At 41.1% G+C, this 23,769-nt stretch overlaps 1 pseudogene; it reads left to right on the top strand.

Moving 5' to 3' along the window:
• The first annotated feature begins 20,168 nt into the window (after positions 1-20,168).
• On the top strand, positions 20,169-21,388 carry LOC147455134 (uncharacterized; annotated as a pseudogene).
• Positions 21,389-23,769: the final 2,381 nt, after the last annotated feature.

Here is a 23,769-nt window from a genome sequence, read left to right on the forward strand (position 1 = left end):
GATAACAAATTGCCGTATCTAATAAGGCATTGTATAGTACTTTCCCATAGGGGCTATTTAGCTCAATTGGGTATCGTAGGGGTGGCTCAGATTCTAATGAGTCGTCATCTGTGTCCTCGAAAAAGGCTTGCGTGATTCCCAGATTAGCCTCTTGTTGGTGTCTAAGAAGTTGTTGTCGTTCTCGAGCCTCAACTCTTGCTTGGATTTTTTAAAGCTCTGCTTGTTCCTTGGCAGCCTTCTTTTGATGGATGGCTTGCAACTCTTCCTGGCTTAGAGGATCATAATATCTTTTGAATTTACTCCCATTAAGGAATCCAATGGGTTCAACTCCATCTAGAGTCTCCACACGAATGGTACCTTGCGGGGTAATTTCACACACTCGATATGGTCCCTTACCAGCGTATTTCAATTTCTTCTTTTCATTACGTATCCCGTACATAAGAACTTTATCACCAACCTTGATGTCTTTATCCTTTAAATGGCTATCAAACCACTTCTTTCTCCTATCCTTCTCCACTAGAGCATTTCGCACAGCTAATTGCCTTTCTTCATCTAGCCTTTCCAGGATATATAATCGCTCCACTAAGGGGTTACCATTCCAACCTTCTTGAGAAGCTACTCGAAGACTAGGAATGACAAACTCCCATGGCATAACTGCTTCTTGACCATATACCATCCTAAACGGTGTGCAATTAATAGCAACTTTATACACAGTATGATAAGCCCATAAAGCTGATGTAAGCTTTAGGTCCCAATCAGTGCGATGAGCCTCAACTGTCTTTGTCAAAATGGAGATGAGAGTTTTGTTGGTACTCTCATCTTGGCCATTTGCTTGGGGATAATAGGGTGTAGACTTGTGGTGAGATATCATGAAGTTTGATGTGAGTTCTTTTATTACTTCATTTATAAAATGAGTTCCATTGTCACTCACAAGTTCAAAGGGGCATCCAAAACGTGTGATAATGTTCTCAAAGAGGAACTTAGCTGTTGTTTTTGCATCCGCCTTTCGTGTTGCTTTTGCTTCAGCCCATTTGGTTACATAGTCCGTAGCCACAATGATATATCGTGATTGCGTGTTACGTGCAGCCGGACTAATCGGTCCTACAAAGTCTAAGCCCCACTTTTCAAATGGTTGGGTTACCTTGATGGGATGTAGAGGCATCCTATCCCTTCTTTGTGGCTTGTTGAAGCGTTGGCATTCATCACATCCCTTTCCAAAAAGTGATGCATCCTTAAACAGAGTGGGCCACCAATAGCCTGACTGTAAGATCTTTCGGGCAGCTAAGTTTCCTGAAAAGTGACCACCAGCTACGCCCATGTGTGCCTATTGTAGAATATATAAATACTCATCCTCGCGGGCACAGCGTCTAAGAACATCATCTTTTCCTCTCTTATAGAGAGTTCCAGCCAGTAAGCAATAGGGTTCGCATTCCTTGATTAATTTTCGAGCTATATCTTTTCGCAGTTCTTTGGGTGGAAAACCATTAACTAAGAAGTTAACAATCTTTTCACTCCATTCAGGCATTGTCTCAACAATGAACAAAGGAGTATCAGGCAATTCATCATCAACCCCCGTAGGAGCTTCGCCATTAGGGATACGAGATAAATGATTCGCCATGACATGTTTCCTCCCAGGCCTCACAACAAGGGTGAAGTCAAACTCAAGAAGAATTAACAACCATCGTGTAATTCGACCTGTGGAACACGGCTTGTTTACCAAATATAGCAATGCTTGATGATCAACATAAAACACAAACTTGGTAGCAAGAAGGTAATAGCGAAATTTCTTTACTGCGTAAATCATAGCTAGACCTTCGCGCTCTGTAGTAGTGTAGTTCATCTCGGCATCATTTAATTGGCGACTTGCAAAGCTAATAGGGTAGTCCAATTTATGTTCTCCTGGTTGAGTTAAAACACACCCAATAGCAAAATTTGATGCATCAATATGCACATGAAAAGGTACATTCCAATCGGGTGTTCGCAGGATTGGAGCACTCGTTAGGGCCTTCTTTAATAACTCATAAGATTGATGACATTCTTCCGTCCAGTGAAACTCGATAAGAAGCTTGTACAATGGACGCGCTATCTCGACAAAGTTTAAAATAAATCTTCGATAATAACCAACATGGCCCATAAATCTTTGAACTCCTTTATAGTTCGTAGGTGGTGGCAAATTGGCAATGGCTTTGATCTTACTCTCATCTGTGGATATCCCGTTCTTGGACACTATATGCCCTAGAATCACTCCATGCTTAACCCAAAATTGGCATTTGAAAGGGTTCAATGAGATGCGATAAAATCTGCACCTTTCAAATATTTTTCGTAGATATAACAAATGCTTCTCCCAAGAAGAATAAACACAAAGGTCGTTTAGGAAAGCTTCACAAAACTCCCTTAGAAATTCTTTAAACGCAGTGTTTATTAATCGTTGGAATGTAGCAGGGGCATTTGTTAAGCCAAAAGCCATAACACGAAATGCAAACACTCCAAACTCTGTGATAAAAGCAGTTTTAGCTTGGTCCTCTAATGCAATTGTGATTTGATTGTAACCAGAGTACCCATCTAAAAAGCTATAAGCTTCCTTGCCCGCAACTCTTTCAAGCACATGTTCTGAATATGGCAAGGGATAATGATCTCTCCTAGTGGTTGCATTAACTTTCTTGAGGTCCACGCACACTCCTAGTTTCCCATTCTTTTTTGGCACAATGACTATTGGAGAAACCCATTCTGAGTGCTCAATAGGGTATATGAATCCACATTGGATAAGTTTTTCAATCTCCTCTTGTACAATTTTGGCGTACTTAGGATTCATTGGATAGGGTCGTTGCTGGACGGGTTTAGCAGTGTTGATCATGGGAATTGTATGTTGCACCACAGAAGGACGTAGGACCCTGACAAGAGAATGGTGAAGATGGAATCTCCACTTCCTCAAGGGGGTCGGGCATTCCCTCATTGAACATTCTCTCTAGTAGGAAAGGTATGTGTCCACTTTCAGATGTCCTACCCTCACTCTCTTCTCGAATGATACTGGGTATAGCTAACGGCCTGTAGTTCTTGTGAGGTTGAACTTGTGTGGGAAACACTGTGTCGGACATGTGGATATGTTTGGGTTCAGGTTCTAATGTACGTTGAGTTTCTTCCACCAAACCCCTCAGTTGTTGGACTCGTTCAATTTCCACTATTGGGTTTGGATAGGTTCCAATCTTTCTCTTGCAATCCTCATTTTTTGCCTCTCGTGGCTTATCTTGGGGGTTCTCAATTGGGTGGTTTAACTTTGAATACTCTTTTGGTGTTCGTTGTAAGTCCCTCTCGTGATCCTCCTCACTGGCTTTTTCCTTTGTAGTAACAGTTTTGGTCTCCGTGGTCTCTATCGAATCTGAGTCATCCTCAGGGTCATTCATATACACATGATCCTCTCCTGTCCCTATGTTAGTCTTTGAACTAGGTTTTGAGCTAGAAGCATTAAGGGATTTCTTTCTTCGTGTTTTCTTCTTTCTCGCTCGGCCAATGGATGCAGCATCTCTCTCTTCCAGGATGTAATTTTGCTTTTGAAGCATCGACCGTGTGAGTGCATTCATTGGTTCTATGTTTATAGTTGGTGGTGTCCCATCAACAATATCTATTATGTTCAATGGTGTGATTTTCGGTGCGTTTGGATTGTTAGGACACTGTGCGATCAAATGATCTATGCCACAACGATTACAAGTGAGTATTGGCATTGCCAATGCATTCCCTTGACTTGTTTGCATTAGTGCAGCATTCTTTTGCATTCTAATGGGGCACTCAGCTACTCGATGTGGTCCACCACATTCGTAGCACTCAAGAGGTGGTCTCCTGGCAAAACTATTAATGTTTTGGCCTCTTGCTGCTAGCGCAGTAGCTTGATATACCGGTTTGATTTGTCCCCAATGGTCTTCCATATAGTACATGGGACACTCTTCAAGCATGTTGACTCCATAGGTGATACTAGAGTCTATGTCCTCTTCGCAATCTACATAAGTAATAGATGACTCGCAACCTATTTGGTTCATAGGTGTAACTCTTGGATGAGGGGGTTGCGGTCCTAGCATTGGAGGTGGCAACGGCGTGGTTTGGACCACAATTATGGTTCTAGGCACCATGTGCTGTAATGGCAACTGTTGCTCCATGGGTGGGGTAGGCATCAATGCAGGAACTCGAGGTGAGTCTACCCAAGCTATAGGCGGTCTATTTTCCATGATGCGTTTAAGCATTAGGCAATCCTTCGCTTGATGGCCATACCTACCACACGCGTTACAAGTCCCGTTAAACTTTACTCTGAAAGTAGGGAATTCACTCGTAGTATGTGGGCCCAAGAAAATTGAGCACCATTGTTGCTCCCTTCTTGGATACATATGAGTGTTTTGTGGAGCACGATTACCCCTAAGGCTTTCTTGGATGGCCTTGGTGAGATCTGCCAAAGTCATCTCAGATATCGTTTGCTCTTTCACGATTGGATTTATCTTCATTGGCTCATGCCCTGACGCTTGCGAGCTACTAGACTTCGGCTCGGCAGACACTCTTTCTCCTGCAATCATTAAATTATCCTCCAATTGGATTGCATTCATGGTGACTGCTTCCCAAGTAGTGATACCTCTAATGACTAGGCCATTATAGATACTTTCATGTCGTAGTCCCCTAATGAATCTATTGAGCAATTGGTTGTTGTTGAATCGCTCGTTTGGATTGCATCGAGAATTCAAATTCTTTAGGCGACTAATGAAGTCTCTCACGGATTCACCTTCTTCTCGTTGGGCTTTCTGGAGCTGAGAGGCTACACACCAAAGTACTCCCTCTCGTATGTGCTCTTTCAAGAACAATCTCCTAAGAGTAGAGTAGATCGTTTTCTCTTCTACTCTTAAGGTTCTATACCAATCTCCAGCCTTTTCGCTTAGGGTCAAACTCAAAGCCTTACACTTATGTAGCTCATTGTGCTCTTCCAAGGAATCGCACACATGTTCAAAGACTTCCATATGCTTCCTAGCATCTCCGTCTCCACTGAATTTCTGTGTGAGCTTAGCTACTTGAACTGCCTTGCTCCTAGGCTCTCTATCAGGTGCACTACGCATGTTTTCCGGAATAGAGCGACCGATAGTTTGAGCAAATGCTGCCAAATCTCCTATTTGAGCAGGTATAATGGGTGTATGTGCTCCTGGAACCACATGTGAGATGGGAGTTGACCTTGGCCTTGCCATACGCACGGCTCTTGGGTCCCATATTTTGTATGGTGGTGTACCAAACGGTGGTCCAAAGTTTACAGGCGTTGCGCTACGCATATGGGGTGCGTGATATGGCATGTTATTATTAAATGGCATGGCTCCACTTGTATAAGAGCTTGGATAATGCCATTGTGGATTGTAGCCTCTTGGAATAATCGGAGGTGTAGGAGCTACATGAGGCTGAGGTACGACAGGTGCACATGATTGATACATACATGTAGGTATAGTTGGGGGCACTGTGCTACTAGGCATCGGCGCAGTGTTAACAAATGAACTCCATGGTGTATTTCTTGTCATGCTCACCACTGGGATATGCATGGTAGCCGTAGTGTCATTAAGAGAAAGATGAGCTAGATCTGGGAAGGTAAAGCTGCCACTTGTGGGCTCAGATTGTACTGAGGCTCCTGGCGAAACAACATATGGAGGATCAATGGGGCTCACTGAGGGAGTCTCCATTTGTGATAGGGTTGGTTGGTTGGCCTTTCCCGTATCCAAGAATCTCATTAGGCCTGTTGAAGGCATGTTGATCCCTCTGTTCTGTCTTTCTAACTCGACAATCCTATGGAGGACATCACAGACTTTCTGTTGTTGTTCATCTATGATAGTAGCACCCGATGTGGATTGTAGAACATCTAACCAACCCACATGATAGGTGTGTCCTGTGTACCGATCAGTTAAAGCTTCTGCTTGTAGGTCATACTCCCAATTTTCGTTTAGGAATATCCCATCTAGGCCTGGTGTGCTGGAGGTTTCCCTTGAAGTGGAAGCATTATTGCTCCCCATAGCTTGCCCCTCCGTGACTGCTACCTTGGGAGCACTCGGTTGCTCGGCTGGCATGATTGTTGTCATAGGAGCCTTTGCTTTCAGGGCTCGACTTTGTTCTAGCCTTCGTAGGTTCTCAATTTCCCTCTCCCTTGTTGCTTGCATATAGCGTTCGATCTCTTGTACTTCGGCAAGACTCCTACCATCGGGCAGTAAAACCTCAGAGGGAGATAGTCCTAAAGGATCAGGAGGTGCAGTGGATAGAACATTCACATGCACACTCTCAAGAAGCATAGGGTCTATTTTAGGTATGAATGACGAATTTACTTCCCCACTCCCTTCATTTATTTCATTAACCTCATGTTCGGAGCGAGTAGCTCTACTAAGGGTCTCTTTTAAGCGGCTAAACACGCTGGACCCGGGCCGTGGGCCCATGGCATGCATGTCTTGACTTGAACTATCAGGGTTTGGTGTAGGATACCCCTCCATGACTTCGTAGTTAGAGGAAGAATCACTAGACGCGATATGAGGATCTTGGGTCACGCTACCTTGAGTCCCGGCCGAAGGTCTAGAACCTAGGGTGGAGGAATAATGGGTGCCCACGTAAATGGAGGCACTACCAATATGCTCGTGCTCTAACACTCGTCCAGAGCGTAGGTTCATATGACTTGGATCCCCTAGAAGTGTCAGTGAGGGCCCATGAAGGCTGCTCACCTAGTAATTTTGGGTGTTTTGCAACCCAAGTCTTTTCTTATTTATTTATTTTTTGATTTTTTGGTCCTTTTTTCTGACCCAGCTATAGAATAGAACGTATGATAGCTCAAAACAAGGGTCTCGGTCAGAGGGACGTGCCGTGCTTTACAGCCCTCCGTTTGGTCACTTTATGCCGTCGGAATCCCTAAAACCGTCAATTTCTAGTAGGGAACTAGGCCCAAATTAGAAAGTCTAAGGGTGCAAGTGGGAAGAGAAGGGAGGAGAGTGGAGGACTTGCCCCACATGCTCTCATTCCCTCTTGAGGGGGTAGGGTATATATATAAGAGTGAGTCTAGTATATATCATAAGACTGAGGACTGAGGCCTGGGCCTGGGCAAATGATCCCGATCCCGATCAAAATTTTAGTGTAGCCCCCCAGTCAGTCACGCTTAAATATTTTCGGGTTTTTTTTTATTTTAATAGGCGATGACCGCGCGCGGTTTAGGTGACCCTTTCTTGGCCACACACACTGTCACCTACCTAACCTCCCAGTCAACAACTCACAGACAGACAGCTCACTACCTTATCTACTTACTAACAGTGCTGCTAACCACTGACTAATCTGTTGACTGCTTACTGACAGTGAGCTAACTGTCCACCTACTTCCTCTCTCACTACCTTACTGTGCAAAGACTGTGTGCAGCCAAACCTTGACAGAAAACTGTTTACAGACTGTGTGAAAGCAGAAATTGCTAACTGCCTTCCTACTTATTCATTCACTGCAAACAAGCTAACGACTACTAATTGTGCAAAGATTGTGTGCAAACAGAAAACACAACATTATGTAGAAATCTCAGAACTTGCAGACAACACAAAAATTAACAACTTACAGAAAAACAACTCATTCCTCTTCCTCTTCCTCTTCTTTCCTACTACAAACAACTCATAGGAGAAGCACAAAGTGCCTCTTGGGCTTAGTGCAGGGCGATTCCCCGGCAGCGGCGCCAAAAATGTGCGCTCCTTGCCGCACTGTCGAAGCAAGGGACTTGTCGATACACCGTGTATGAGCCACAAATGGCTCCAAGCACACAACAAGACTAATCTAGCAGGCTCAAGAGAGCAAAGGGTGTGTCACTCACCGCTCTACGCTCGCCTTCGTGGTGGATTCCTCGCCGCGATGAAGAAGAAGCTGTAGTTGTGCCGCGCTCAACTGCTTCGTCGCCGTCGTGCCTTCGTAATGCTCGATCGCACACACACTCTCTCTCTCTCTCTCACACACACACACACACATACACACACACACAAGGAGGTGAAGAAGAAGAAGATGGAGATGGAGATGGAGCAAGAGCACTCTTCTATTGCACAAATGAGAGAATAAGTGAATTTTAGGTTTAGTTGGCTTTTATATGAGCTCACTCCATTCACACTTGGGCGCCCATGCTTAGCCAACTAATCCCTTGAATGTCCCAATTAGAGTGCGCCTCTCATCGGCGATCACTCTTACCCTTTTCCTATTGGACCGACAAGCCCGGTACCTAACTCTACCAAATACATAATACACGTTTGTCATAGGTGATGGGGTGTCTGTGAGCCGTGAGGGTTAACAATGACGATGTGTCATAATTTTCACATACTCACAGCAAGCAAAACTTATAGGCCTTTAGTCATACATCTTCGTCTCCATCAAACACACCAATTATATAATCTATTTCATCCATATTGGAGCATTTTGAAGCTATCTTTCATTCCATATAATCATTGTGATCTACTTTCGCAGCTATAGCTTCATGGGTTTGAAAGACACCATAGTGCTTTTCTACTGCTCTTGAAGCAATGTTCATTGGCTTATGGATAAGTCTCATCTTGCAAAAAACATAAATCAAATCAGCAACATGTTTAGGATGAAGCCAGTTCGTTTCTTGATATGCATAAAGTCAAAAGCCGACCATTTTCTCTCACAACTTCCACTTGATGCAGCAACAGATGGAACTCTAACATTAATGTGTTGCAGCTCCACTTTCTCCCCACCATACTCCTTCCACCATAGGTGCACTTGTGTGTGCAATGGCATCTATATGCCATGGATCGTAGAATATGCCAGTTCTATTAGCATAATCAACTCGCTGATGAAAAGCAATTTACCCCTCTTGTTCCAACAGTTGACATCACACTATTTTGAAGTCACTCATGACTTCTTTATTGACCGATTGTTGGTGGATTTGAAATTTGGGATCCAATACAAATGCAGTACCATGCAATGGCGTATGCAATTGCACCCATCACTTGTTGGAAAATGTGATTATGGAAGCTTTGTCCTTTGCACCAAGGCCAGCATGCTCTCTTACTTTGCGTAATGCCTCTGACATATACCAATAGACTTGACCAAAGACAAAAGAGTTTTTTCGATTAAAGATCTACAAATGGTTTGGCAAGGGTGACAATTCTCTCTACATTGCGCCAAAAAACTTGCAAGTCCACAAGCTGAACACATCTTGTAGCTGCCTCTTGGTAGCTAGGATACTTGCTGAGCTTGGCATCCCATCATCTATCGGCTACCATTTCAATCAAAGCAAGCTTCACTTCTTGCAAGGTGGCAAGAACATAGTTTGCGGTTGCAAACCTTATCGCACAAAATATCTGCAAAGTTTTTTTGGGTGATTTTATTTGAAAAAAAGCATACAAAAATTGATGGTCTCTAATAAATTTCACCACATGATCTGCATCTAGCAGCGTTCTTTTGAAGTCAAATTTTTTTCCAAACGATCGATAGGCTCAGGCATCTTTCCTTGACCTCTTTTGGGGCTTTCTAGTGTGAGATTCCCTCTTGGCTTTGAAGTACTTCATAAAACCCAAGAACATCCTTGTGTTTCTTTAGACAGTTATATGGAGTACAATGTGTACTCCAGCTTCTCACTTGTCATTGTCTCTTTGTTGCGTGCAGATGTCGATGGACCGAGTGCTAGTGTATCAATCAAGACAACAGAAACTAAATTATGAAAATGTAGTTTGTCTCGTTACTTGACATGTTGTTTTTTCTTTTTGGTGAAGGCATTTGTATCATCTTCAAAGCTTCTATTATAAAGTTCTTGTTGCCAATTAGCATGGGCTTGTTTCATACATATCCCGTACATATTAAAGCTCTTTCTCCATTAGGGTTAACATATCAACACTGATCTCTTATCAACATCAAGAAGCTTATTGAGACGAATATTTAATCAAACTCGAGGATCCTAAGTGCAAATGTTGAGATTTCCTTTGTCTTTGTGTTTAATAGCCATTGCACCTTAGCTTCGAGTATTTGTCTCATTGTCTCATTTTAGTCAATGCCAAGCTATTGTAGCATTTCCTTCTACACTCCTATTGCAAGTATGACACCTATTTCCTTCTCTTTATTTATGATCTTCTTACATTTGTCCATGTAATTTCAGACATGGTAGTAATTAGATTGTGGTTGTAAGAATATGGATGGGATTTACCCATTAGATTTTGTGTCTCATTTGTAAGAGCTTGGATATGCAACTGCTTCACTTTTGGATTATGGTGGTGGACCTGTGGTGAAGGGTAGGCTATTGAAGAGTTGAGTAACTAAACAATAAATGGAGAGGAAGTTGTTGGATGTGCGGAGAATAAAAAGTCATGAATATTTTTTATTCAATTGTAGAATTGACATACATTGTTATTGGCATGTTATTGTACATGAGCCTCGAAACTGGGAGTGTCAAAGTTGAAAAATTTCTCTCTATCATTAGGAAGTCAAAGATTGGGAGAAATGACTATGGAACCTATATTTCCAAGAAAAAAGAACACAAAGCTTCTCAACAATTAGAGAGTAGTTCTTTCCTAGGTTGGTGTGGGTAGCTGTAATAAACTGAGGTGCCTTCGTTTTGTGAAATGCAAGAACATTATGCAAAAATGATTGAGCACACAAAGGCTTTCTTTATGTTAATTACTGATTTTTTAGAAGATGTTGCTCCTTATAATTTGTGCCCTATTATTGTATAATAGCGTCAACGCAAATGTGTTCTTGTGGTACACAAACCCATTGCCTACTTTACGTGCATGCTTCATATGTCAAATAATCAAGGTTTTTCTAATCATATCTATTTTCACATTGAGGCTACAATTTTCCCACTATCCCAATATTGTTATGTGAATTTCTTCCGCCCTGCATGTGACATTGAAAGACTTCCTCTGCTATATAGAATGCAAGAGTTTGAGTAAGATTGGAAATTTGCATGGAAATAGAAAATTTCATGTCGTGGATATGTCCATGTTGGATGTGTAAAGTTTTTATGACTGTACATGAGTCACACATTATTCTTAGATGCTTGCACATTGGGCGATAACTTGCAGGATCTCCAAAATGTAATGTACCTAATCCTATTTTTCAATAAATTTTGTGTCCACTCAAGACTATATTTAGGAGCATTATGAAGTGTATTAATGTGTGGGCTCTATCCATAGCAAACAGTTTTGAGATCCAACATCATACGTAGAAGTTATGCTACTTTTACGATATAGACCTTGGGAAAATGAGAACTCAAAGAACCCCTACTTTTAGGAAATTATGCATTGAATATTTTTTATGATTCTTAAAAACCAGGAGGACAGGACTCAAAAAAGATAGATTGAGGCTGATTCACAGTTTAAAGCGAAGGACATACAAACTTGATTGTGCAAAAAGAAGAGGTGTGGGAGGTATGAAAGTAAGCGACGTGTCAAGCCAAGAGCTGAAAACCATGCTCCAAAAGAATGTACTTTGAGCGTCCATATAAAGGGCAGATAGTGGGGAAAGAGTAGATAGAAAGAGAATGTTGCAAAAAAGTTCTTGCACATTACCGAGAGCATATTGAGCCCACGGTCTCACTAGGACTACCAACCAGGGCTAAGGCATAGTCCTTGGAATCCTGGGAAACAAGTCTATGAAGGTTTTGTTGGCAATGTTGGCTACATGTGAGGCACAATCATTTTCTTGAAAACAGAATTTCCTAGGAGGTCACCCATCCCAATAATGTTTCGGCCCAAGCACTTAACTGCAAGGTAACTAACCATTGATTTGAATGTTGTCTATATGTCCTAAAGAATGTAGGGTTAAGCTTGAATTTTTGATGTACCTAAGCTAAACCATGTAAAACAAGCAAATGAAGGAATATTGAGACCTAGTTAAGTATGCATGTAAATGGCTATGTTATGGAATCATGCATGAGTAATTTGGGGATAAAGACCTTTGTTTTTTGTGAATTTTTACCTTAATTGCCTCCCCCTATTTTTATTACTCCTCCCTAATTACCACCTACTTAATCACTTTCAAGTGGTATGTAAAACATGCGTTTTTCTTCCATTGACGGTTGTGTGAACTAGAATGCCTTCCTATATACCACTTTCATGTGGTATATAAAGCATGTGTTTTTTTCTACTTATAGTTCCATGTGAACGGTATTTACATGCATCATCCCAAGAATTGGATCATATTCTTACCTCTTTTCATTATTTGTTAGTTGGTATATTCCCTTGTTTTGTGACTACTATCTAAGAGATTTTGATCGATTCTAGTATGTCCACCCTTTTCTTCTTTTCTATGTACTATATGAAAGATGCCCCCACAAGGGAGGAACAAGGGAAGTTCCAATGATGTACCTTCAACTCCAACAAAACCTCAATCTGCAATGGAAGTGAGCAAATTTGCAAATGGCTATCCTCAAATGTAGGTCATTGTTTCACCCACCACATGTCCTCATAAGTCAAATTTTTTTGCATTGTTATGAGTTGAGTTTAGTAAGAGAATCCTAAGTTGTCCACAAAATTACCACAAAATTTATATCAACATGGTAATAAGTAGAAAACAAGAGGAATGGGTGAGTGTGGTGTGCAAAGTGGGAGACTATCCTATTGGAACTCTATCTCACTATGGGTGGACCCAATTACTTGGGTACTTTTCACAAAAGTAGTTGTTAGTTAAGGTTATGTCTCTTACCATATTCAGGAACCTAAGGATGGAAAGTGTGCCAAACTACTAAGGCCTTCCTAACACTACTAGATTACCCCAATGTTGCATGAGAAACATAACATAATTTAGGATCCCGACTTGGGCATATGTGCAGTTGGTATTTAACTCAATACAGTATGGTATAATATTGATACAATGTCTAACCACCTGATTTAATCTAGGAATTACATGTATAAACTAGATCACATTTAAGTTGAAGCTTTTACATACTTTACCCTATAATAGGTTTAATGCGGGTTCTTTTTTTGGATCACGTAGGGGTTATAATGAGAATGTTTTACCTTTTTTTGAGCAACCATTCTAACTAGGTGATTATGGCGTGCATATTGTAGTGATAGATATTTTAGAACCTGGCTAGTGTTGGGGATTTGATTAGGAATGATTAAAGCTCTAACATTGGTAGCTTATGAACTGTGGGTTCCTAAAACTATTTAGCACTCTATGGATTGCATTGATTTTTATAAGGTGGTTCAAATCTAAAATGGATTAGTTCTAATACCAGGGAAATGTAGCCGATTGCTAATGGATCTTTGGAGTTTTCGTACTACTGGGAGTTTTTTTTGAACTTTTATGGTTTCCTAGTTGAATATATCTGCTAATTTCATTACTCATTTAAATAGGCATTGTGAGTTTGTTATCATATATATGTGGTAGTGTGTGTGTGAACATACTTAGGAACGTCAAGGTATTCTTTCCATCATTAGGAGGTTTTTCCCCCTGTGCATGGTGTCATAATTTTCAGCCATACATAACATTTGTACTTGTCATCTTTCACAATTGATACAAAATCTTCCAATCCTTTTCTAACCATACATGTTGGTCCTCCTTGCCCTCTTTGTTGCTTGAGATTCTTTGATCGCATCAATGAATGTACATTTTAATCCTCCAAGCCATTAATCCTTTGTGTATCATGCTCCCAAGTTGCAACAAGAAGTACAACATCGGCTTTACTTGTTAGTTCATCAATGCCAGCCCCCAGATTCCATGGGTATCCATTGCAATTCCAAAAGCATATTTTCAATTGTAACTCGGTCTCATAGGTCGCGTATCCCTATTTGCTCAAGAGATCTGCTTGTTACTATTATTCTTTTCCTCATATGCCTTGCAATGCATATTTGTTGCTTAATAGTGTGATCTTCACATACAAAATATTTTGTATCCCTCAAATAGATCCAATTGTTATCAAGGATAATCTTTCAATTGGTCTCATCTGGCATGCTGCATACAATTGGCCGTTCTCCCGAGCGAGGAGCTCCTTGCTTACCCACTCTATATGCTTCATAAACAATAACTCCGGACATCCCAAAGTGGGTTTTGAAAAAATACTCGATAACAATGGCAAGAGAAGGAGGCATCTCTAACTTGTCTTTGAGAATTCCAAGAATTGTTACCATATACATGTGGTAGTGATGTGTGTGAACACACTAGGAATGTCGGGGCATTGTTTCCCAATTTAGGAGGTTTTTCCCCCCGTGCATTGTATATACGCCCATCACTCTAGGGATATCTAACTCTCCATTGCACACTAATAAACACACTCTCTATTGTGTGCCTTGAGCTTCCTTTGTCTTCTCCAAGCTGTGTGCATTTCTCTGGAACCCTAATTCCAACAATTGGTATCAGAGCAGGTTGTGTCCTCTCGGACTTTGTCACCAACTGCTCCAGCACACGCCTGCTCACTTTCTCTGATTATAGTGAGGTTTGGCGAGCGTTCACAGGTCGACAAATATTTTGGGAGAACTCGTAGAGCTTAGTCTACCCAGATTTTTGATTCGGGCTCATTTCGGCCTCCGTTTCCACTACAGGCAGGTGGTCTACACAGCCAATTTCCTCATTTTGTGTAGAATTTCTCTCAGTGCCGTTTTCTACATAACAGGTGCCTTACAGTCTTCTACGGTTTGTGCTATATAGCACATGTTGTTTCCACTCCGTTTCTCCTCTTTTTGGGCAGTTTTCACATCAGGTACAGCATTCACCATGGCTGACAACAACATAGATGTGTTCAAGATGTTTGCTGTTGAGGACAGGTTGGATGGGGACAATTACCCTATGTGGGCTTATATGATGCAACATGTTCTTGTGTAAAAGGGCGTCTATAATATTGTGTAGGGCATTGATGTACGTCCTGGTTCTGAGGATGTAGGCGATATTGAGGATGTTGCACGTCTTGCTGCTATTTGAGTTGTTTTGCCTACGACAGAAAAAGCTGGTTGGGATGTAAAGGATGCACATGCTTATGCATTGATTGCATTATCTGTGAAGCGCACCATTTTTCCTCACATTCGTTCAGCAATATCTGCAAAATAGGCTTGGGATATTCTAGCAGGTCTTTAGGTCTTTAGGCAAGCCGCAATGAGGCTAAAATTGCTTTGTTGCATAAAGAGCTAGAGTCGAAGATTATGCATGAGGAAGATGATATGGACACTTTTCTTGCTGGTGTCAAGGATATCAATGAGCAACTTATTTCTGCAAGTGAAGTCATTTCAGAAAATTCCCTTGTGCAGACTGTTCTTGATGCCTTACCAGATTCTTACCAGACTTCTGCTAGTACTTGGAGACTTATGACCCAAGGAAATCCAAAAGTTGTCAAGTTTGATGCATTATGCACATTGCTATTGAAAGAGTCACTTTCCAAAAAAAAAAGGACTAGACAGCGTGCAGTTGAACAGGTCTTATTGCTCAAAGAAAGGGTGGTAACAACAAAGCAGCCACTTCTTATGGTTCTGCTGCAAGTGGCAAAAATTCTGTTCCTAATGCTTCTGCTGGCAGTACTTTGTCTGGCAATTTTGGTGATAAGGGCAAAAAGAAGATGCTTGCCATTATTGTAAAGCCAATGATCACTTGATCAAGTCGTGTCCTAAGTTGAAGGCCAAAGAGGCTAAGAAGAAAGAGGGTGGTTCCACTGCAAATGTTGGTTCCACTACAAATGCAGCCATTGTTGAGTCTTCTGTAAAAGGAGACTATAATGCTGATGTTGATTCAGAATGGGCTTTTAGTGTAGAGTACACTTACAATCCTACTGTCCATGATGCATGATTGTCAGTTGTTGCAGATTCACATGTGTGGTATTTCGATAGTGGTGCTACAAAGCACATTACCTCACATCATGAATTGTCACCTCTCTCGAGTCTGTCCCTCATGGGAATTCAGTCACTTGTGCCAACAATGCCCTCTTATCCGGTTCAGGGAGTTGGAAAGATTTTGCTTATTGCTGCAAATGGAAGTTCTTTCACACTTATTGATGCACTTTATGTACCTGGGATCAAGAAGAATCTTTTGTCTGTATCTGCACTTGCTAGACTTGGACTTGTAGTCAAATTTGTGGTTGACAGATGTACAGTTCATGATCTCAGTTTTGGTGATGAAATTGTTGCATCTGGGCTTTTGTGGCATGGGATGTATAAGCTCACTTTGTATGACAAGTGTGGAATAAATTTTGCAAATTTAGTTGCAGATTCAAGGGCTATTTCAGATGCAAAACTTTGGCATGCATGTTTTGGTCATCTGAATTTTGGCAATTTGCTGCGTTTGCAAAAATCTAATCTGGTTGCTTCTTTGCCGCCTCTTGAAGCACCTGTCAAACATGTTTGTGAAGGCTATATTTTGGGTAAGATGCAGCGTTCTAAGTTTCCAAAGGATGGTTTAGTTTGGGCCACATGTAGGTTGTAGCTTGTGCATAGTGATGTTTGTGGGCCCATGCAAACTCCGTCCTTGGGCAATTACCTTTACTTCGTGACTTTTAGTGATGATTACTCCAGGCATGCATGGGTATTTCCGCTTTAAGCGAAGTCCGAAGTTTTTATGTGCTTCAAACAATTTTTGGCTATGGCTGAAAATGTATCGAAATGTACTATGGGCACCCTTCATTCCAATCGAGGGGGGGGAGTATATGTCTCATGAATTTAATGCATTTCTGGCTAGTTGTGTGATAAAACACCAATGTCTAGTGCGTTATACACCTCAACAAAATGGTGTTGTTGAGAGGAAAACATGTCACTAACGGAAATGGCATGATGTATGGTCAAAAGTCAAGCTTTGCCGCATTGTTTTTGGCTTGAGGCCATCATGTGTGCCACTTATGTACTAAACAGGTGTCCTACGAAAGCTTTGTAGTCTATTACTCCATATGAAGCATGGCATGATAGAAAACATTCTATCGAGCACATGCGTGTTTTTGGCTGTTTGGCATATGCTTTGGTGCCACAAACACAGTGCAAAAATTGGATGATAAGGTTGTCAAATGTATTTTTGTTGGTTATAGTGCTGAATGAAAAGGTTACAGGCTGTATCATCCGCAAACAAAGCGCATTCTGGTTTCACGAGATGTGGTGTTTGTGGAAGATTCTATTCGGTCCTTGCTGTCATGTACTAGAGACAGTAATGTAAGCTCACAGGACATTTATGACACTTTGTTGCCTCTTTTAAGTGGTGGAAATACAAATGTAAATTCCAATGAGGCAAATGTACAACCTATGGGGGTTTCTAAAAATGTTACAGATTAGTCTATTATTGATGCAGATGTACATGATGTACTTGATGAGGAAAGGGCTGAAAATGAGTAGGCTAGAGGTATGCAAAATGGCTGGTGCATACATTGCGTGACCATAAATTGGATGCACCTTCATCTAGTCGTACTCGTTCAGGCTCTTTCCATGCATCTTATGCATCAGATTGTTATGCTTTGGTTGTGTCTAGCTTACATGATGTTGAGGACCCTTTGTCTTTTGATGAAGCACAAAATTCAAAAAATTGGATGGCTGCCATGCAATCAGAATATGATGCACTTATAGAAAATGACACATGGACTTTATGTGATTTGCCTCATGGAAAAAAGTCCATTGGTATGAAGTGGCTTTACAAGTTGAAACGCAAGCCGGATGGTGAGATCGATTGCCATAAGGCTCGACTTGTTGCAAAGGATTGTGCACAACAAAAAGGCATAGATTATGAAGAGACTTTTTCTCCCACTTGTGGTATGACTACTGTGCATTTTCTATGTGCATTGGCAGCTCATTTTGATTGAGATGTACATCAATCAGACATTGTTTCTGCTTTCTTGAATGGTGACATATTTGAGGAAGGTTATGTAACGCAACCTCGCGGTTTTGTCAAGAAAGGACAAGAGGACAAAGTGTGCAAATGTAACAAGGCTTTGTATGGGTTGAAGCAATCTCCTCATGCTTGGTATGAGAAATCTGTCACTCATTTGGTCAAACAAGGCTTTCGTAATAGTCCAACAGAAAGCACATTGTATGTAAAGCATGAGGGTGATGTACTTCTCATTGTGGTTCTTTATGTAGATGATTTGCTGATCACTGGACCAAATGAGAGACATATTGTTGAATTTAATGCTGATTTGAATGCTACTTTCAAGATGAAAGATTTGGGGTTGTTGCATCATTACTTGGGTATACAGTTTAAGCAGTGTAATGGTGGTATTGCCTTCTGTCAAAAAAGTTACATAGAGACATTTCTATGTAAGTTTGGACTCAAGGATTGCGAACCTATTGCCACTCCCATGGAAACAAGTTTGAAATTGAGTCTTCATGACGCTGGTGATCCTGTTGATGTCACTCTTTACCAAAATGTTGCTGGATGCCTCATTTATGTATGCAACACGAGGCCGGATATTCAGTTTGCAATCTCACAGGTCAACAGATTTATGAATAGCCCAGGGTCTAAGCATTGGCAGAATGTCAAGAGGATTTTTTTCTACCTTAGTGGCACTTTACATCTTGGCTTGTTTTATCCCAAGGAGAGATTATTGCCACAAGACTTACATGCTTTTTTGGACTCTTATTGGGCTGGTTGTTTTGACACGCAAGTGTCCACAAGTGGTTTTTGATTCATGCTTGGCAGTTCATGTATATCATGGTTGAGCAAGAAGCAACCTACTGTGGCCACTTCGAGTTATGAAGCTGAGTACAAGGCAGTCTTCACAACTACGATTGAGTGTGTATGGTTCAAACTCCTTATGGTTTATTTGGGTGTTGGACAGGAGACTGCCAACACCATCTACAGTGACAGTCAGAGTGCGTTGGCAGTTTCGAGGAACCCAATTTTCATGCTCACGCAAAAGCACATTGAGGTGCATTACAACTATGTCAAGGAGAGGCTCTCAACAGGAGAGATCAACTTGGATTATGTGCCAACACAAGACAACCTTGCAGATATTTTCACAAAGGCATTGTCTCATGAGAAGCTCGAAGATTTCCACAAAGCTTTGGGTTTACTCCCCTTTGTGGACTGATCATGTCCTTAAGGCATGGCACTTCCCTTTACTCATGTGCCAACTCTTGTTCACCGCATCACTCCAGGGGGGATTTGTTACCATATACATGTGTAGTGATGTGTGTGAACACACTAGGATCGCCGGGGTATTTTTTCCCTCTTTAGGAGGTTTTTCCCCCGTGCATTGTATATGCGCCCATCACTCTAGGGCTATCTTTCTTTCCATTGCACACTAACACACTTTGTATTGTGTGCCTTGATCTTCCTTCAGCTTCTCCAAGCTGTGTGCGTTTCTCTGCAACCCTAATTCCAACACGAATAACAATGGTCTTGGAACGTCGCTCCCATTCCCTCAACTCCTCCACATCCACATTCTCAACATTCTTTGTTTTAGCCCTAGCTTGCATGAGGAAGGAATTAGGAACCATGTTGCTACCACATACATAAGCCAAAGACTTGTTTGTGCATACATTTTTCATGTCGCATACATCTTGATTCATGTTTTCAAATTTCTCCTCTTTCAATACATCGTAATGCTCTACTTTGCTCATGCGCTCCTTAAAGCATTCAAGTCTACAAAAGAGTGTTTACATTCCTTGACTTCCTCTTCAAGTTGCATAACACGTGTTTTTTTCATCTCAAGTGTCCTCTTGAGATTCTCATTCTCAACCACAAGAACCCTTAACGTGCCATTCTCCATTGCAAGTGCCCGTAAGTCTTCACCTTGTTTGTTTACGGTCTCTTGCAATGTTACCAAGTATGCCATGATCATGGTTTCCAATGTCGTTGGTTGAGTGGTTGTGCTGCTATCTCCACACTTAGGAGATTTTGAATCATTTTTGACAATGTTTGTGGACCTTGTTGAAGAAGAAGAACCCTTGTGAGTGCCAAAAAACATTGTATGTAAAATAAGAGATGAGAATCAATTTTCTTGAACCTGTTCATTTCCAAAATGCTGCTATAGAAACACCTTTTGTAACTTTGAAAATTTCAATATTCACATCAATGCGTAGAGGGAGTCATGCTCTTTGATTGAGGCTATAGATCACCCAAATCGGAGTTTGGATGAATAAGTTATGATCAAAAGAGTGAATTGTTGTCTACTAGGTCAAAAATCTGCTGCACGAGAGAGAGAGAGAGAGAGAGAGAGAGAGAGAGAGAGAGAGAGAGAGAGAGAGAGAGAGAGAGAGAGAGAGAGAGAGAGAGAGAGAGAGAGAGAGAGAGAGAGAGATTGACTTATGGTAGGGTTGGAGGTGTGGAAGGAACTCGGGAGACACAAGGGCTTGTACACAACTAAGCAATAGTAACAAGAGGTTGGGAAGAGGCACTTTTGCTAACAACAAGACAATGTTATCTTTCGAGTGAGTTGCAGCAACAACTTGTATGTAGTTTTTCAACGTTGTAATGTTGCCTCACGTTTACTTTTTCTATACTCGACTTGTCTCTTCTTACGAGACCAGTTGCTTGTGTGGTTTTTTTCGTAGATTAACGGCCATGGTAGCTTGTAGTTGAGGCGAGCATATTGCGACGATGTTCATCATCCATGTTCTACTGAGCGGGTCTCACTAGACCTACACCATGAGCTTTTGCAAGAAAAGAGATTATTATTCAAAAATTTTGTTAGGAGAAGCAGAGTAGCTCCGAGATTGTAAGACATATGGAGTCGAGTGATGAGCAAAATACTTTAAGCCTTTTGCATTCTATCGGAGGTAAGGATGTGGGAACCATTGCACACAAGTATCAGCAGTGTCATGGACTGACAAGAGACATGAAACAGCAGGCCATGGAGTATCATAAAAAATGCATGGATTTATCCTCCAAAATCTTTACTCCCAGAAAGCCATGGTAGAGAGTGGCTCATATCAAGATTCGGCAGCCACCCCATCTCTTTTGCAAAATGCAGTAGATGGAGTTATCGATGCCATTGTTGTCTGTGCAAGTGAGTTCTTCTCAAGATTAAAAAGAAACACCAACTTCAACTTAGCACTATTCGACATTCCCTCTGAGTAGAGAAGTCCTTCCAACGTGAAAGTTGCTCTGCAGGCTTTGCTTTGCAAGATTGTTTTTAATGGTTTTGGGGATCCATATTTCTACCTCATATAGACATTGGTAATTCTCCCTTTGAGCTACCATCAAAGCAAAAATCTCATCTACTTTTGTTTTTTCTTTTAAAAGGTGTTGTGATAGAGAGGTTGCATAGTTATTGGATGAGGACAAAGATTTTAAGCATTTTGTCCATGGCAAAGCATATGCTGTATCTGAAGAAATCAAGTTGTGGCTCTTATCAATGCAAGATGAGGACACTAGCTCGGATCTGCTCAACAAGAATGATCGAAGGCTTCTCTACAAGTTTGTGTGACTTGCCAAGGCTATATGGGTGCTTCACAAGCTTGTCTTGGCATTTGAGCTCAATAAACCTATTGATTCGGGGCAAGGAGCACGACTTGAATTGTGCTAGAAATTTTAGATTATTGGTAAAGTAAGGTAGCATAAAGTGGGGGTGAGATTACTCGGGGGTACTGAGCAGATGACAAGAAAGGTGCTTCAGTTCTACTGTTGGTGTGGAAATCATGTGGGTTTTGCTCAGTCCGGCCGGACGTATGAAATAAAGTTTGATAACTTTTAGTTAACGCCCATGAGCTCTCTTTTGGAGACTTTTCCAAAATCAAAAAAAGAAAAATGTGGTCAATTAGATAGTCAGAGAGGGGTTTGTCGTTGTTCAGGATGGCTCCCACACACCCAACACACACCCCTTGAAATTTGCAAGATGTTGAAGGGGGGCTAATCTCCTCCAAATCTAGAGGTTGAAAATGAAGCTGGAAGCACTTTAAGAGCACAATCAAAACACAAAATTGTAAAATAGAAATGGTAATTTTAATTAGGCAATAAAACGAAGCAAAGACCACACAAAATTAATGCAAAATGGAGCGTCTTTAGCACAAAATTACCACATGAGAGAGAGAGAGAGGAATATATATATATATATATATATATATATAGAGAGAGAGAGAGAGAGAGAGAGAGAGAGAGAGAGATTTTAAAAAAAAAGCTCGCTCCAAAAGTTGATTTTGGAGCGAAGCGAGCTATTTTTTTAAAATTTCACAGTTGAGCAAAAATCTGAAAATAGCTCCCTCCATTCACATCCCCAATATGATGCACTTATAGAAAATGACACATGATTCTCCTCCCGGGAAAAAGGTTATGGGTACAAAGTGGGTGTACGAGTTAAAATGTAAGCCATATGGTGAAATTGATCGCTATAAGGCTCGTTGACTTGTTGTAAAGGGTTATGCACAACAAAAAGGCATAGATTATGAAGAGACTTTTGCTTCCACTTATCATATGACTTCTGTGCATTTTTTATGTACATTAGCAACTCATTTTGGATGGGATGTACATCAATCAGATATTGTTACTGCTTTGTTGAATGGTGACATATTTGAAGAAGCTTATGTAACATAGCCTTACGATTTTGTCACTAAAGGGCAAGAAGATAAAGTGCACAAATGTAAGAAAGTTTTTTATGGGTTGAATAAATCTCCTCATGCTTGGTATGAGAAAGTTGACACTAATTTGGTTAAACGAGGCTTTCATAATAGTCCAACAGAAAGCACTTTGTATGTAAAGTGTGAGGGTGATGTACTTCTCATGGTTGTTATATACGTGGATGATTTGTCGATCACTAGTCCGAATGAGGAAGATAATTCTGAATTTATTACTGATTTGAATGCTACTTTCAAGATGAAAAATTTGGGGATGTTGCATTATTACTTGGTCTTATAGTTTAAGCAATGGGATGGTGGTATTGCCTTGTGTGAGAAAAGTTACATATAGACATTGCTACGTCAGTTTGGACTTGAGAATTGCAAACCTATTGCCACTCGCATGGAAACGTGTTTGAAATTGAGTCTTCATGATGTTGGTGATCCTACCAATGTCACTCTTTACCAAACTACTATCAGATGCCTTATTTATGTATGCAACACAAGACTGAATATTCAGTTTGGAGTCTCACAGGTTATCAAACTTATCCATAGCTCAGGGTCTAAGAATTGGCAAACTATCAAGCGGATCTTTCACTACTTGAGTTGTACTTTACATCTTGGGTTGTTTTATCCCAAGGGGAGATCGTTGCCGCCTGATTTACATGTTTTTTGAACTCAATTGGTCTGACTGTTTTGACACACGAGTGTCCACAAGTGGTTTTTGTTTCATGCTCGACAATTCATGCATATCATGGTTGAGCAAGAAAAAAACTACTATTGGGTGTTGGACAAGACACTACCAACACCATCTACATTGACAGTCAAAGCACATGATCAATGCGAGGAACACAAATTTTCATGCTCGCACAAAGCACATTGAGGTGCATTACCACTACGTTAGGGAGAGAGTCTTAGCCGGAAAGATCAACTTGGCTTACATGCCAACATAGAACAACCTTGCAAATCTTTTCACAAAGGCATTGTCTGGTGAGAAGTTCAAAGTTTTTCCCAAATCTTTGGGCTTACTCCCCTTTGTGGACTGATCATGTCCTCAGGGCATGGCACTTCCCTATACTCTATGTGCCATCTCCCCTTCACCGCATCACTCCTAGGGGGGATTTGTTACCATATACATGTGGTAGTGATGTGTGAGAACATACTTAGGACTGCTCGGGTATTTTTTCTTCACTAGGAGGTTTTTTCCTCCGTGCATTGTATATAAGCCCATCACTCTAGGGCTAACTTACCTTTCCATTATACACTAAGTAATACCACTCTCTGTTGTGTGCCTTGAGCTTCCCTCATCTTTTCCAGTTTCCCTGCAACCCTATTTCTAACAAGGTTTACAAATCAT

This window comes from Adiantum capillus-veneris, chromosome 6 (assembly GCF_014529385.1).
Source record: "Adiantum capillus-veneris isolate H3 chromosome 6, ASM1452938v2, whole genome shotgun sequence".
Classification (NCBI taxonomy): domain Eukaryota; kingdom Viridiplantae; phylum Streptophyta; class Polypodiopsida; order Polypodiales; family Pteridaceae; genus Adiantum; species Adiantum capillus-veneris.